The sequence below is a fragment of the Polistes fuscatus genome, unplaced genomic scaffold (genome assembly GCF_010416935.1).
Source record: "Polistes fuscatus isolate 324 unplaced genomic scaffold, CU_Pfus_HIC Scaffold12, whole genome shotgun sequence".
NCBI classification, from domain to species: Eukaryota; Metazoa; Arthropoda; class Insecta; order Hymenoptera; family Vespidae; genus Polistes; species Polistes fuscatus.
The window spans coordinates 3,217,549-3,233,906 of NW_025113020.1; the positions used below are offsets into that span (position 1 = coordinate 3,217,549).

The 16,358-nt window shown below is 28.3% G+C and overlaps 4 pseudogenes; all 4 read right to left on the reverse strand.

The window, feature by feature from the left end:
- Nucleotides 1-374: 374 nt before the first annotated feature.
- Nucleotides 375-1,295, reverse strand: LOC122513175 (annotated as a pseudogene).
- A 3,711-nt stretch (nt 1,296-5,006) lies between these two features.
- On the reverse strand, nt 5,007-5,939 carry LOC122513176 (annotated as a pseudogene).
- Nucleotides 5,940-9,625: 3,686 nt separating this feature from the next.
- Nucleotides 9,626-10,531, reverse strand: LOC122513177 (annotated as a pseudogene).
- Nucleotides 10,532-14,216: 3,685 nt separating this feature from the next.
- LOC122513178 lies at nt 14,217-15,343 on the reverse strand (annotated as a pseudogene).
- Nucleotides 15,344-16,358: the final 1,015 nt, after the last annotated feature.

A 16,358-nucleotide genomic window follows, 5' to 3' on the forward strand; every position in this document is an offset into this window, starting at 1 on the left:
ATATCACTATAAAGTCAATTTTTCAATACTTTCATACGAAGAGATAATAAACAAATATTTTAGTTATTTTTTTTCCGATGTAACTGATTTGCACTTAAAACGTTTTTTATTTCGATATCAATATGAACAAGAAACGATAGAGAATTATGCTTATAATTTACAGAAAATATTTAAGAAGTGCAATGTTACAAATTACCAGGAAGAAAAATTAATCACACAATTCATTACAGGGATACGCGACGAACAAATAAGAACGTTTCTATTAGCAATGCCTTGCATATCATTCCAAAAAACGGTAGAAAGGGCCATTACATCAAGCTTAAAACCAATAAGTACTTCCTGAGGTTATTTATCCACCATCCCCATGCTTCATGTTAGTTAGATCTAGAAAATATTTGAATATATTGGTTCTCTAAAAAATCTGCTTTGATACCATTTTTTGGTTGTAATCGTACTTGAACAAAAGGGAATTGGACTGAGTTTGCCAGTACACCACTTTTGTCAACAATTTTTTCTATAATGCGACCATTTTTGCCAATTACTTTTCCTAAAAACACGCATAGAATTTGAATGAACTCTTCGCTATATTCCAACATTGAACGAGCTTTTTTGAGAGCTTCGTGTGACTCTATATATATATACATTTAATATTTATACATATACATATATATATGTATATATATATTTTATATATATATATATATATTTTAAAAATATATATATTTTATACTCTTATATATATATATATATTTTAAATGTGCAAGAATTTTCTTCCAATTCTATATTTGTTATTTCGACTATATTTCTTGCTTGTTGTATATTTGCACCATGAGCACCGATAGCTAGTCCCATGAAGTCTTCTTATTCTAGAACATTATATTCATCTATGTATCCCCCCATCGTTTGAAATTTCGTAGATTCGAGTTTTGACGAGCTGCTTCTTCTGTTCTTTTCAACAGCAAAACCTTTTGCGATGAATTACGAAAATACATTTCTTACAGCATGGTACTGTGACGATATATATTTTCATGACGGTAGATGGCCAGCAGTACTCTTCGATCAGGCACATATCAACACACTGCAGTCCCGATAGCTTTTTGAAATTCTTTATGGGCATTGTCCATTTTTGCATATTGTCCCAAATCTTCAGGTACTTCAATTTCGATCTTCTGAAATGTATTTTAGTCAATAGGGGGATTGAGGTTTTTTATTCTCAGCCGCTCATTACTTATAATTTATGTATAAGCATAATACAATCCTAAATATTCGACTACTAGAAAACCTCCTTTGATCATCTTGATAAGGGCTTCCCACTACCCAAGGTTATTTATAAAGCTTAAATAAATTAAATGCTCTTAAATTATAAATAATCCAATCAGAATAAGAAGACTGCTAATCAGTGCAACTTTTGATCTTTAATAATTCGCGAGGATAATTAATTATTAACTGATTGAATATTTTTATTTTACATTTTCTTACCAGAAGAAGAAGTATTCGAATCTAGTTTTGTTTTTGCATCAATGGAGAACAAACAAGTACCTTTTAAAACAATTTTTTTATGTTATATGAAGAGATAAGCAGAACTGCTGCGTTTCTATCGCTAAACGGTATTCTTCCACATTTTTGAACAAATTAAATGCATTTATTTTTTAATCTAATACAGTTCAGAAAATATTTTTATATTTAAGACATAAAAATTTGCTCCGAACGTTAAACTTTTGTAAAAATTAGATGTAAACAAGTAGTAATAATTGTAGACTAGAACATTGTTCTTATGTATTTCAATTTTTAACCTAATAAAAACAACATTAAATTTTTATATTTTGAGATTTATTATGGTTAAAGTCACGAAGTTATGTCATATCGACGAATATATGTACGTAGATTTGTCCAACGTAGAATTATTGTGATAAGCTGGTCATGAGGTAGATAAGTTTTCAATAAAAATAACAAGTAACAGATGTAATTGTGTTATTAGAAAACTTAAAACTTAATTAACCAGTCAAAAGAAATCCTTTCAACATAAAAACACTGTATAAGAATAAACGAATTAAGAAAAAAGAATAAAGAATTTTGATTCTTTATTCCTCGAATAATGTAAATAAACAAACTAAAAGTTTAAATATATTTATTTATCAATATATTTCTATTTTTTTCAATGATTCAAAAATTATTTAATTTTTCGTTAAATCTCGAGCTTGTTGGACCCCGAGAATGAACTGTAAATTCATCAAAGAAAGATTAAAAATATAATACTTAGGCATACGCATAAATGAGAACAGTAAAATCATGAGAAAAGAAGACTCGTTTAGTAAGACTTATTTTTTTGTCTCATAGCTTTCAGTGTATAAAAATCTATGAAATACGGCATCGTTGTAATAAATATGTAACTGTGAATTATGTTTACGTTTGAATTTCTATAATATTAAAGAAATATTTATTATTATTTCCATATATATTAGTATCTCTGTCAACGACTAATGAAGGACGCTGAATAAATTTTCCACTCTCATCTAATTCAAAAGCAATAAAGTTTAAATAGTGAGTCGTTAAACTTTCGTTGAAGTGTTAAGATATCAGTTAAAGTATTTACGTGTATTTTTCTTAACTGTGTAATTTTAATACAAAATATTTAATATACATTAAATTACTTTAAACCTTTGTTTTATATACATGTAAAACATATAACTGAAGAAATAGAAAATATATTATCGCATGAGAAGTATACTGACGTTAGTGGAAAGAGAAGTAAGAAAGTTTGGAAGAATAATCAAACGTAAATCTATTGACGAGCAATACATAATAAAAAGCTTTCACTATTTTGAAAATGACGAGCAACGAAAATTCATTAAACGAAGTTAAGGAAATATATCATTATCATTATCAAGCACTTACGATGATAAATATCTTTAAACAAGAAGAAGAAGGGTTTTTTCTTCTGTGGTTAAATAAGTTTGAGTATGTGGCAGATATGATCGAGGTACCATATAATAAAATGGCTAAATTGTTCTTAACAATGTTGCACGATAGCGCTCATGAACCTGTCAAGAACCATTTCGAAAATGTCAATTTCTCGGAAATTGCATATAACGAATTAATCGAATATTTCCTTCGATATTATACCTTCCGTTTTGTTAAAAATGTACACCAAAGACGTTTTACTGTACGGAAACAATACGTGAATGAGCCGATAAAGAATTATGCTAAAAATTTAGGAAAAATAATTTGTAAGTGCAATTATGGAGAAGTCATTCATCAAAAATTATGCAAACAATTTATTATTGGGATCCGCGAAGATAAAATAAGAGATTATTTAAAAAGAAACTTTGAATTACCTAGCCCTAACATGGCAATCAATAAAATAGTAGAAGAAGCCGTTAGATTTCAAAGAATAGATTCTATATACTATTACATTAATCCGGCTTTATCAATGATTAATATTTTCGATCCAAAGAACGGAGAAGACTTTTGTACGTGGTTTAATAAATATGAATATGTATCAAGGATGGTTGAGGTACCAGAAGATAGAATGATCGAATTCTTTGTCAAAATGATTCATAATGATGTCCATCAGAGTATTAGGAAGAGTTTAAATTCTGTAAGATTCTCTACACTATCATACGAAGAACTAATTAAATATTATTTTTGGTATTTTTATACTCCGTTTGAAAATGATATTTATAAGAGCCGTATCATGTGTCGAATTCAATATGAACAAGAAACGATAAAGCAATATGCCAATAATTTAATGGAAATGTATAAAAAGAGCAGTAAAATATACTGCACAGAAAAAAAATTGTGCGAACAATTCGTTAGAGGAATCCGGGACGATGATATAAGATCTCATTTAAATAAAACTCCTAACTTATCATTTGATGGAACGGTAGCAAATGCCATTGCATTACTAGAAGGTAATCAAATAACTCATTATCTAAGTCAAGCACTTTCAATGATGAAAATTTTCAAACTAGAAGAAAAAACGTTTTTTCCTATGTGGTTCAATAAATTTGAGTATATAGTAGACGAGATCGGGGTACCAGATGATAAAATAGATGAATTGTTGGTTACAATGGTGGACGCTAATGTACCTAGTCTTTCTCCTATGACTTACCTTAATTTCTACAAAATTGAACAAACATACGAGCAAATAATGAACCCTTATTTTCAATATTTTTACTTCCCTTTTAATAAATTGGAACTCATATTTCACCGTAAACGTTTCACTTATCGCAATCAATATGTAGAAGAGTCTATAGAAAAATATTCTAACAATTTACGGAAATTATATAATAAGTGCAAATATATAAAAGACGATAAATTTAAATTGAGGAAGCAATATATTAAAGGAATAATGGACGATTATTTAAGAAATCATTTAAAGAATATTTCTGACTTATCATTCAATGAGTTGGTAGCAGAGGCCATTTCTTTTGTAAAAGCTAATGACATATCTGAATATCTAAAACTGGCCCTTTCAATAATTAATGCTTACAATCCCAAGACGGAAGGTATGTTTCATTATTGGTTAAATAAATTTGAATATGTAGCAGATATTGTAAAAGTACCAGATAATAAACTGGGTAAATTCTTCATAAAAATGGTAGAAAATAATGTTCATATGTGTGTCGAGAAATATCACTATAAAGTCAATTTTTCAATACTTTCATACGAAGAGATAATAAACAAATATTTTAGTTATTTTTTTTCCGATGTAACTGATTTGCACTTAAAACGTTTTTTATTTCGATATCAATATGAACAAGAAACGATAGAGAATTATGCTTATAATTTACAGAAAATACTTAAGAAGTGCAATGTTACAAATGGCCAGGAAGAAAAATTAATCACACAATTCATTACAGGGATACGCGACGAACAAATAAGAACGTTTCTATTAACAATGCCTTGCATATCATTCGAAAAAACGGTAGAAAGAGCCTTTACATCAAGCTTAAAACCAATAAGTACTTCCTGAGGTTATTTATCCACCATCCCCATGCTTCATGTTAGTTAGATCTAGAAAATATTTGAATATATTGGTTCTCTTGAAAATCTGCTTTGATACCATTTTTTGGTTGTAATCGTACTTGAACAAAAGGGAATTGGACTGAGGTTGCCAGTACACCACTTTTGTCAACAATTTTTTCTATAATGCGACCATTTTTGCCAATTACTTTTCCTAAAAACACGCATAGAATTTGAATGGACTCTTCGCTATATTCCAACATTGAACGAGCTTTTTTGAGAGCTTCGTGTGACTCTATATATATATATATATACATTTAATATTTATACATATACATATATATATATATATGTATATATATATATTTTATATATATATATATATATTTTAAAAATATATATATTTTATACTCTTATATATATATATATTTTAAATGTGCAAGAATTTTCTTCCAATTCTATATTTGTTATTTCGACTACATTTCTTGCTTGTTGTATATTTGCACCATGAGCACCGATAGCTAGTCCCATGAAGTCTTCTTATTCTGGAACATTATATTCATCTATGTATCCCCCCATCGTTTGAAATTTCGTAGATTCGAGTTTTGACGAGCTGCTTCTTCTGTTCTTTTCAACAGCAAAACCTTTTGCGATGAATTACGAAAATACATTTCTTACAGCATGGTACTGTGACGATATATATTTTCATGACGGTAAATGGCCAGCAGTACTCTTCGATCAGGCACATATCAACACACTGCAGTCCCGATAGCTTTTTGAAATTCTTTATGGGCATTGTCCATTTTTGCATATTCTCCCGAATCTTCAGGTACTTCAATTTCGATCTTCTGAAATGTATTTTAGTCAATAAGGGGATTGAGGTTTTTTATTCTCAGCCGCTCATTACTTATAATTTCTGTATAAGCATAATACAATCCTAAATATTCGACTACTAGAAAACCTCCTTTGATCATCTTGATAAGGGCTTCCCACTACCCAAGGTTATTTATAAAGCTTAAATAAATTAAATGCTCTTAAATTATAAATAATCCAATCAGAATAAGAAGACTGCTAATCAGTGCAACTTTTGATCTTTAATAATTCGCGAGGATAATTAATTATTAACTGATTGAATATTTTTATTTTACATTTTCTTACCAGAAGAAGAAGTATTCGAATCTAGTTTTGTTTTTGCATCAATGGAGAACAAACAAGTTCCTTTTAAAACAATTTTTTTATGTTAAAAGAAGAGATAAGCAGTACTGCTGCGTTTCTATCGTTAAACGGTATTCTTGCACATTTTTGAACAAATTAAATGCATTTATTTTTTAATCTAATACAGTTAAGAAAATATTTTTATATTTAAGACATAAAAATTTGCTCCGAACGTTAAACTTTTGTAAAAATTAGATGTAAACAAGTAGTAATAATTGTAGACTAGAACATTGTTCTTATGTATTTCAATTTTTACCTAATAAAAACAACATTAAATTTTTATATTTTGAGATTTATTATGGTTAAAGTCACGAAGTTATGTCATATCAACGAATATATGTACGTAGATTTGTCCAACGTGGAATTATTGTGATAAGCTGGTCATGAGGTAGATAAGTTTTCAATAAAAATAACAAGTAACAGATGTAATTGTGTTATTAGAAAACTTAAAACTTAATTAACCAGTCAAAAGAAATCCTTTCAACATAAAAACACTGTATAAGAATAAACGAATTAAGAAAAAAGAATAAAGAATTTTGATTCTTTATTCCTCGAATAATGTAAATAAACAAACTAAAAGTTTAAATATATTTATTTATCAATATATTTCTATTTTTTTCAATGATTCAAAAATTATTTAATTTTTCGTTAAATCTCGAGCTTGTTGGACCCCGAGAATGAACTGTAAATTCATCAAAGAAAGATTAAAAATATAATACTTAGGCATACGCATAAATGAGAACAGTAAAATCATGAAAAAAGAAGACTCGTTTAGTAAGACTTATTTTTTTGTCTCATAGCTTTCAGTGTATAAAAATCTATGAAATACGGCATCGTTTTAATAAATATGTAACTGTGAAATATGTTTACGTTTGAATTTATAATATTGAAGAAATATTTATTATGATTATTTTCATATATATTAGTATCTCTGCCAACGACTAATGAAGGACGTTGAATAAATTTCCCACTCTCATCTAATTCAAAAGCAATAAAGTTTAAATAGTGAGTCGTTAAACTTTCGTTGAAGTGTTAAGATATCAGTTAAAGTATTTACGTGTATTTTTCTTAACTGTGTAATTTTAATACAAAATATTTAATATACATTAAATTACTTTAAACCTTTGTTTATATATACATGTAAAACATATAACTGAAGAAATAGAAAATATATTATCGCATGAGAAGTATACTGATGTTAGTGGAAAAAGAAATAAGAAAGTTTGGAAGAATATTCAAACGTACATCTATTAACGAGCTATACATAATAAAGAACTATCACTGTTTTGAAAATGACGAGCAACGAGAATTCATTAAACGAAGTTAAGGAAATATCTCATTATCTTAATCAAGCACTTACGATGATAAATATTTTCAAACAAGAAGAAGAAGGGTTTTTTCTTCTGTGGTTAAATAAGTTTGAGTATGTGGCAAATATGATCGAGGTACCATATAATAAAATGGCTAAATTGTTCTTAACAATGTTGCACGATAGCGCTCATGAACCTGTCAAGAACCATTTCGAAAGTGTCAAATTCTCGGAAATTGCATATAACGAATTAATCGAATATTTCCTTCGATATTATACCTTCCGTTCTGTTAAAAATGTACACCAAAGACGTTTTACTGTACGAAAACAATACGTGAATGAGCCGATAAAGAATTATGCTAAAAATTTAAGAAAAATAATTTGTAAGTGCAATTATGGAGAAGTCACTCATCAAAAATTATGCAAACAATTTATTAATGGGATCCGCGAAGATAAAATAAGAGATTATTTAAAAAGAAACTTTGGATTACCTAGCCCTAACATGTCTTTTAATAAAATAGTAGAAGAAGCCGTTACATTTCAAAGAATAGATTCTATATATTATTACATTAATCCGGCAGTTTCAATGATTAATATTTTCGATATAAAGAACGGAGAAGACTTTTGTACGTGGTTTAATAAATATGAATATGTATCAAGGATGGTTGAGGTACCAGAAGATAGAATGATCGAATTTTTTGTCAAAATGATTCATAATGATGTTTATCAGAGTATTAGGAAGAGTTTAAATTCTGTAAGATTCTCTACACTATCATACGAAGAACTAATTAACTATTATTTTTGGTATTTTTATACTCCGTTTGAAAATGATATTTATAAGAGACGTATCATGTGTCGAATTCAATATGAACAAGAAACGATAAAGCAATATGCCAATAATTTAATGGAAATGTATAAAAAGAGCAGTAAAATATACTGCACAGAAAAAAAATTGTGCGAACAATTCGTTAGAGGAATCCGGGACGATGATATAAGATCTCATTTAAATAAAACTCCTAACTTATCATTTGATGGAACGGTAGCAAATGCCATTGCATTACTAGAAGGTAATCAAATAACTCATTATCTAAGTCAAGCACTTTCAATGATGAAAATTTTCAAACTAGAAGAAAAAACGTTTTTTCCTATGTGGTTCAATAAATTTGAGTATATAGTAGACGAGATCGGGGTACCAGATGATAAAATAGATGAATTGTTGGTTACAATGGTGGATGATAATGTACCTAGTCTTTCTCTTATGACTTACCGTAATTTATACAAAATTGAACAAACATACGAGCAAATAATGAACCCTTATTTTCAATATTTTTACTTCCCTTTTAATAAAATGGAACTCATATTTCACCGTAAACGTTTCACTTATCGCAATCAATATGTAGAAGAGTCTATAGAAAAATATTCTAACAATTTACGGAAATTATATAATAAGTGCAAATATATAAAAGACGATAAATTTAAATTGAGGAAGCAATATATTAAAGGAATAATGGACGATTATTTAAGAAATCATTTAAAGAATATTTCTGACTTATCATTCAATGAGTTGGTAGCAGAAGCCATTTCTTTTGTAAAAGCTAATGACATATCTGAATATCTAAAACTGGCTCTTTCAATAATTAATGCTTACAATCCCAAGACGGAAGGTATGTTTCATTATTGGTTAAATAAATTTGAATATGTAGCAGATATTTTAAAAGTACCAGATAATAAACTGGGTAAATTCTTCATAAAAATGGTAGAAAATAATGTTCATATGTGTGTCGAGAAATATCACTATAAAGTCAATTTTTCAATACTTTCATACGAAGAGATAATAAACAAATATTTTAGTTATTTTTTTTCCGATGTAACTGATTTGCACTTAAAACGTTTTTTATTTCGATATCAATATGAACAAGAAACGATAGAGAATTATGCTTATAATTTACAGAAAATACTTAAGAAGTGCAATGTTACAAATGGCCAGGAAGAAAAATTAATCACACAATTCATTACAGGGATACGCGACGAACAAATAAGAACGTTTCTATTAACAATGCCTTGCATATCATTCCAAAAAACGGTAGAAAGGGCCATTACATCAACTTAAAACCAATAAGTACTTCCTGAGGTTATTTATCCACCATCCCCATGCTTCATGCTAGTTAGATCTAGAAAATATTTGAATATATTGGTTCTCTTGAAAATCTGCTTTGATACCATTTTTTGGTTGTAATCGTACTTGAACAAAAGGGAATTGGACTGAGTTGCCAGTACACCACTTTTGTCAACAATTTTTTCTATAATGCGACCATTTTTGCCAATTACTTTTCCTAAAAACACGCATAGAATTTGAATGAACTCTTCGCTATATTCCAACATTGAACGAGCTTTTTTGAGAGCTTCGTGTGACTCTATATTATATACATTTAATATTTATACATATACATATATATATGTATATATATATATTTATATATATATATATATATATATATATTTTAAATGTGCAAGAATTTTCTTCAAATTCTATATTTGTTATTTCGACTACATTTCTTGCTTGTTGTATATTTGCACCATGAGCACCGATAGCTAGTCCCATGAAGTCTTCTTATTCTCGAACATTATATTCATCTATGTATCCCCCATCGTTTGAAATTTCGTAGATTCGAGTTTTGACGAGCTGCTTCTTCTGTTCTTTTAACAGCAAAACCTTTTGCGATGAATTACGAAAATACATTTCTTACAGCATGGTACTGTGACGATATATATTTTCATGACGGTAGATGCCAGCAGTACTCTTCGATCAGGCACATATCAACACACTGCAGTCCCGATAGCTTTCTGAAATTCTTTATAGGCATTGTCCATTTTTGCATATTCTCCCAAATCTTCAGGTACTTCAATTTCGATCTTCTGAAATGTATTTTCGTCAATAGGGGGATTGAGGTTTTTTATTCTCAGCCGCTCATTACTTATAATTTCTGTATAAGCATAATACAATCCTAAATATTCGACTACTAGAAAACCTCCTTTGATCATCTTGATAAGGGCTTCCCACTACCCAAGGTTATTTATAAAGCTTAAATAAATTAAATGCTCTTAAATTATAAATAATCCAATCAGAATAAGAAGACTGCAAATCAGTGCAACTTTTGATCTTTAATAATTCGCGAGGATAATTAATTATTAACTGATTAATATTTTTTTTTTACATTTTCTTACCAGAAAAGAAGTATTCGAATCTAGTTTTGTTTTTGTATCAATGGAGAACAAACAAGTACCTTTTAAAACAATTTTTTTATGTTAAAAGAAGAGATAAGCAGAACTGCTGCGTTTCTATCGTTAAACGGTATTCTTGCACATTTTTGAACAAATTAAATGCATTTATTTTTTAATCTAATACAGTTAAGAAAATATTTTTATATTTAAGACATAAAAATTTGCTCCGAACGTTAAACTTTTGTAAAAATTAGATGTAAACAAGTAGTAATAATTGTAGACTAGAACATTGTTCTTATGTATTTCAATTTTTCCTAATAAAAACAACATTAAATTTTTATATTTTGAGATTTATTATGGTTAAAGTCACGAAGTTATGTCATATCAACGAATATATGTACGTAGATTTGTCCAACGTGGAATTATTGTGATAAGCTGGTCATGAGGTAGATAAGTTTTCAATAAAAATAACAAGTAACAGATGTAATTGTGTTATTAGAAAACTTAAAACTTAATTAACCAGTCAAAAGAAATCCTTTCAACATAAAAACACTGTATAAGAATAAACGAATTAAGAAAAAGGAATAAAGAATTTTGATTCTTTATTCCTCGAATAATGTAAATAAACAAACTAAAAGTTTAAATATATTTATTTATCAATATATTTCTATTTTTTTCAATGATTCAAAAATTATTTAATTTTTCGTTAAATCTCGAGCTTGTTGGACCCCGAGAATGAACTGTAAATTCATCAAAGAAAGATTAAAAATATAATACTTAGGCATACGCATAAATGAGAACAGTAAAATCATGAGAAAAGAAGACTCGTTTAGTAAGACTTATTTTTTTGTCTCATAGCTTTCAGTGTATAAAAATCTATGAAATACGGCATCGTTGTAATAAATATGTAACTGTGAATTATGTTTACGTTTGAATTTCTATAATATTAAAGAAATATTTATTATTATTATTTCCATATATATTAGTATCTCTGTCAACGACTAATGAAGGACGCTGAATAAATTTTCCACTCTCATCTAATTCAAAAGCAATAAAGTTTAAATAGTGAGTCGTTAAACTTTCGTTGAAGTGTTAAGATATCAGTTAAAGTATTTACGTGTATTTTTCTTAACTGTGTAATTTTAATACAAAATATTTAATATACATTAAATTACTTTAAACCTTTGTTTATATATACATGTAAAACATATAACTGAAGAAATAGAAAATATATTATCGCATGAGAAGTATACTGACGTTAGTGGAAAGAGAAGTAAGAAAGTTTGGAAGAATAATCAAACCTAAATCTATTGACGAGCAATACATAATAAAAAGCTTTCACTATTTTGAAAATGACGAGCAACGAAAATTCATTAAACGAAGTTAAGGAAATATATCATTATCATTATCAAGCACTTACGATGATAAATATCTTTAAACAAGAAGAAGAAGGGTTTTTTCTTCTGTGGTTAAATAAGTTTGAGTATGTGGCAAATATGATCGAGGTACCATATAATAACATGGCTAAATTGTTCTTAACAATGTTGCACGATAGCGCTCATGAACCTGTCAAGAACCATTTCGAAAATGTCAATTTCTCGGAAATTTCATATGACGAAGTTATCGAATATTTCCTTCGATATTATACCTTCCGTTCTGTTAAAAATGTACACCAAAGACGTTTTACTGTACGGAAACAATACGTGAATGAGCCGATAAAGAATTATGCTAAAAATTTAAGAAAAATAATTTGTAAGTGCAATTATGGGGAAGTCACTCATCAAAAATTATGCAAACAATTTATTATTGGGATCCGCGAAGATAAAATAAGAGATTATTTAAAAAGAAACTTTGAATTACCTAGCCCTAACATGTCAATCAATAAAATAGTAGAAGAAGCCGTTAGATTTCAAAGAATAGATTCCATATACTATTACATTAATCCGGCTTTTTCAATGATTAATATTTTCGATATAAAGAACGGAGAAGACTTTTGTACGTGGTTTAATAAATATGAATATGTATCAAGGATGGTAGAGGTACCAGAAGATAGAATGATCGAATTCTTTGTCAAAATGATTCATAATGATGTCCATCAGAGTATTAGGAAGAGTTTCAATTCTGTAAGATTCTCTACACTATCATACGAAGAACTAATTAAATATTATTTTTGGTATTTTTATACTCAGTTTGAAAATGATATTTATAAGAGACGTATCATGTGTCGAATTCAATATGAACAAGAAACGATAAAGCAATATGCCAATAATTTAATGGAAATGTATAAAAAGAGCAGTAAAATATACTGCACAGAAAAAAAATTGTGCGAACAATTCGTTAGAGGAATCCGGGACGATGATATAAGATCTCATTTAAATAAAACTCCTAACTTATCATTTGATAGAACGGTAGCAAATGCCATTGCATTACTAGAAGGTAATCAAATAACTCATTATCTAAGTCAAGCACTTTCAATGATGAAAATTTTCAAACTAGAAGAAAAAACGTTTTTTCCTATGTGGTTCAATAAATTTGAGTATATAGTAGACGAGATCGGGGTACCAGATGATAAAATAGATGAATTGTTGGTTACAATGGTGGACGCTAATGTACCTAGTCTTTCTCCTATCACTTACCTTATTTCTACAAAATTGAACAAACATACGAGCAAATAATGAACCCTTATTTTCAATATTTTTACTTCCCCTTTAATAAAATGGAACTCATATTTCACCGTAAACGTTTCACTTATCGCAATCAATATGTAGAAGAGTCTATAGAAAAATATTCTAACAATTTACGGAAATTATATAATAAGTGCAAATATATAAAAGACGATAAATTTAAATTGAGGAAGCAATATATTAAAGGAATAATGGACGATTATTTAAGAAATCATTTAAAGAATATTTCTGACTTATCATTCAATGAGTTGGTAGCAGAGGCCATTTCTTTTGTAAAAGCTAATGACATATCTGAATATCTAAAACTGGCCCTTTCAATAATTAATGCTTACAATCCCAAGACGGAAGGTATGTTTCATTATTGGTTAAATAAATTTGAATATGTAGCAGATATTGTAAAAGTACCAGATAATAAACTGGGTAAATTCTTCATAAAAATGGTAGAAAATAATGTTCATACGTGTGTCGAGAAATATCACTATAAAGTCAATTTTTCAATACTTTCATACGAAGAGATAATAAACAAATATTTTAGTTATTTTTTTTCCGATGTAACTGATTTGCACTTAAAACGTTTTTTATTTCGATATCAATATGAACAAGAAACGATAGAGAATTATGCTTATAATTTACAGAAAATACTTAACAAGTGCAATGTTACAAATGGCCAGGAAGAAAAATTAATCACACAATTCATTACAGGGATACGCGACGAACAAATAAGAACGTTTCTATTAACAATGCCTTGCATATCATTCGAAAAAACGGTAGAAAGAGCCTTTACATCAAGCTTAAAACCAATAAGTACTTCATGAGGTTATTTATCCACCATCCCCATGCTTCATGTTAGTTAGATCTAGAAAATATTTGAATATATTGGTTCTCTTGAAAATCTGCTTTGATACCATTTTTGGTTGTAATCGTACTTGAACAAAAGGGAATTGGACTGAGGTTGCCAGTACACCACTTTTGTCAACAATTTTTTCTATAATGCGACCATTTTTGCCAATTACTTTTCCTACCAACACGCATAGAACTTGAATGAACTTTTCGCTATATTCCAACATTGAACAAACTTTTTTGGGAGCTTCGTGTTACTCTTAATATATATATTTTATACTTATATATATATATATATTTTAAATGTGCAAGAATTTTCTTCCAGTACTATATTTGTTATTTCGTCTACATTTCTTGCTTGTTGTATATTTGCACCATGAGCACCGATAGCTAGTCCCATGAAGTCTTCTTATTCTGGAACATTATATTCATCTATATGTATCCCCCCATCGTTTGAAATTTCGTAGATTCGAGTTTTGACAAGCTGCTTCTTCTGTTCTTTTCAACAGCAAAACCTTTTGCGATGAATTACGAAAATACATTTCTTACAGCATGGTACTGTGACGATATATTTTCATGACGGTAGATGGCCAGCAGTACTCTTCGATCAGGCACATATCAACATACTGCAGTCCCGATAGCTTTTTGAAATTCTTTATGGGCATTGTCCATTTTTGCATATTCTCCCGAATCTTCAGGTACTTCAATTTCGATCTTCTGAAATGTATTTTAGTCAATAGGGGGATTGAGGTTTTTTATTCTCAGCCGCTCATTACTTATAATTTCTATATAAGCATAATACAATCCTAAATATTCGACTAGCTTAAATAAATTAAATGCTCTTAAATTATAAATAATCCAATCAGAATAAGAAGACTGCAAATCAGTGCAACTTTTGATCTTTAATAATTCGCGAGGATAATTAATTATTAACTGATTGAATATTTTTATTTTACATTTTCTTACCAGAAGAAGAAGTATTCGAATCTAGTTTTGTTTTTGCATCAATGGAGAACAAACAAGTTCCTTTTAAAACAATTTTTTTATGTTAAAAGAAGAGATAAGCAGAACTGCTGCGTTTCTATCGTTAAACGGTATTCTTGCACATTTTTGAACAAATTAAATGCATTTATCTTTTAATCTAATACAGTTAAGAAAATATTTTTATATTTAAGACATAAAAATTTGCTCCGAACGATAAACTTTTGTTAAAATTAGATGTAAACAAGTAGTAATAATTGTAGACTAGAACATTGTTCTTATGTATTTCAATTTTTTACCTAATAAAAACAACATTAAATTTTTATATTTTGAGATTTATTATGGTTAAAGTCACGAAGTTATGTCATATCAACCAATAGACGTACGTAGATTTGTTCAACGTGGAATTATTGTGATAAGCTGGTCATGAGGTAGATAAGTTTTCAATAAAAATAACAAGTAAAAGATGTAATTGTGTTATAAGAAAACTTAAAACTTAATTAACCAGTCAAAAGAAATCCTTTCAACATAAAAACACTGTATAAGAATAAACGAATTAAGAAAAAGGAATAAAGAATTTTGATTCTTTATTCCTCGAATAATGTAAATAAAAAAACTAAAAGTTTAAATATATTTATTTATCAATATATTTCTATTTTTTTCAATGATTCAAAAATTATTTAATTTTTCGTTAAATCTCGAGCTTGTTGAACCCCGAGAATGAACTGTAAATTCATCAAAGAAAGATTAAAAATATAATACTTAGGCATACACATAAATGAGAACAGTAAAATCATGAGAAAAGAAGACTCGTTTAGTAAGACTTATTTTTTTGTCTCATAGCTTTCAGTGTATAAAAATCAATGAAATACGGCATCGTTGTAATAAATATGTAACGGTGAAATATGTTTACGTTTGAATTTATAATATTGAAGAAATATTTATTATGATTATTTTCATATATATTAGTATCTCTGCCAACGACTAATGAAGGACGCTAAATAAATTTCCCACTCTCATCTAATTCAAAAGCAGTAAAGTTTAAATAGTGAGTCGTTAAACTTTCGTTGAAGTGTTAAGATATCAGTTAAAGTATTTACGTGTATTTTTCTTAACTGTGTAATTTTAATACAAAATATTTA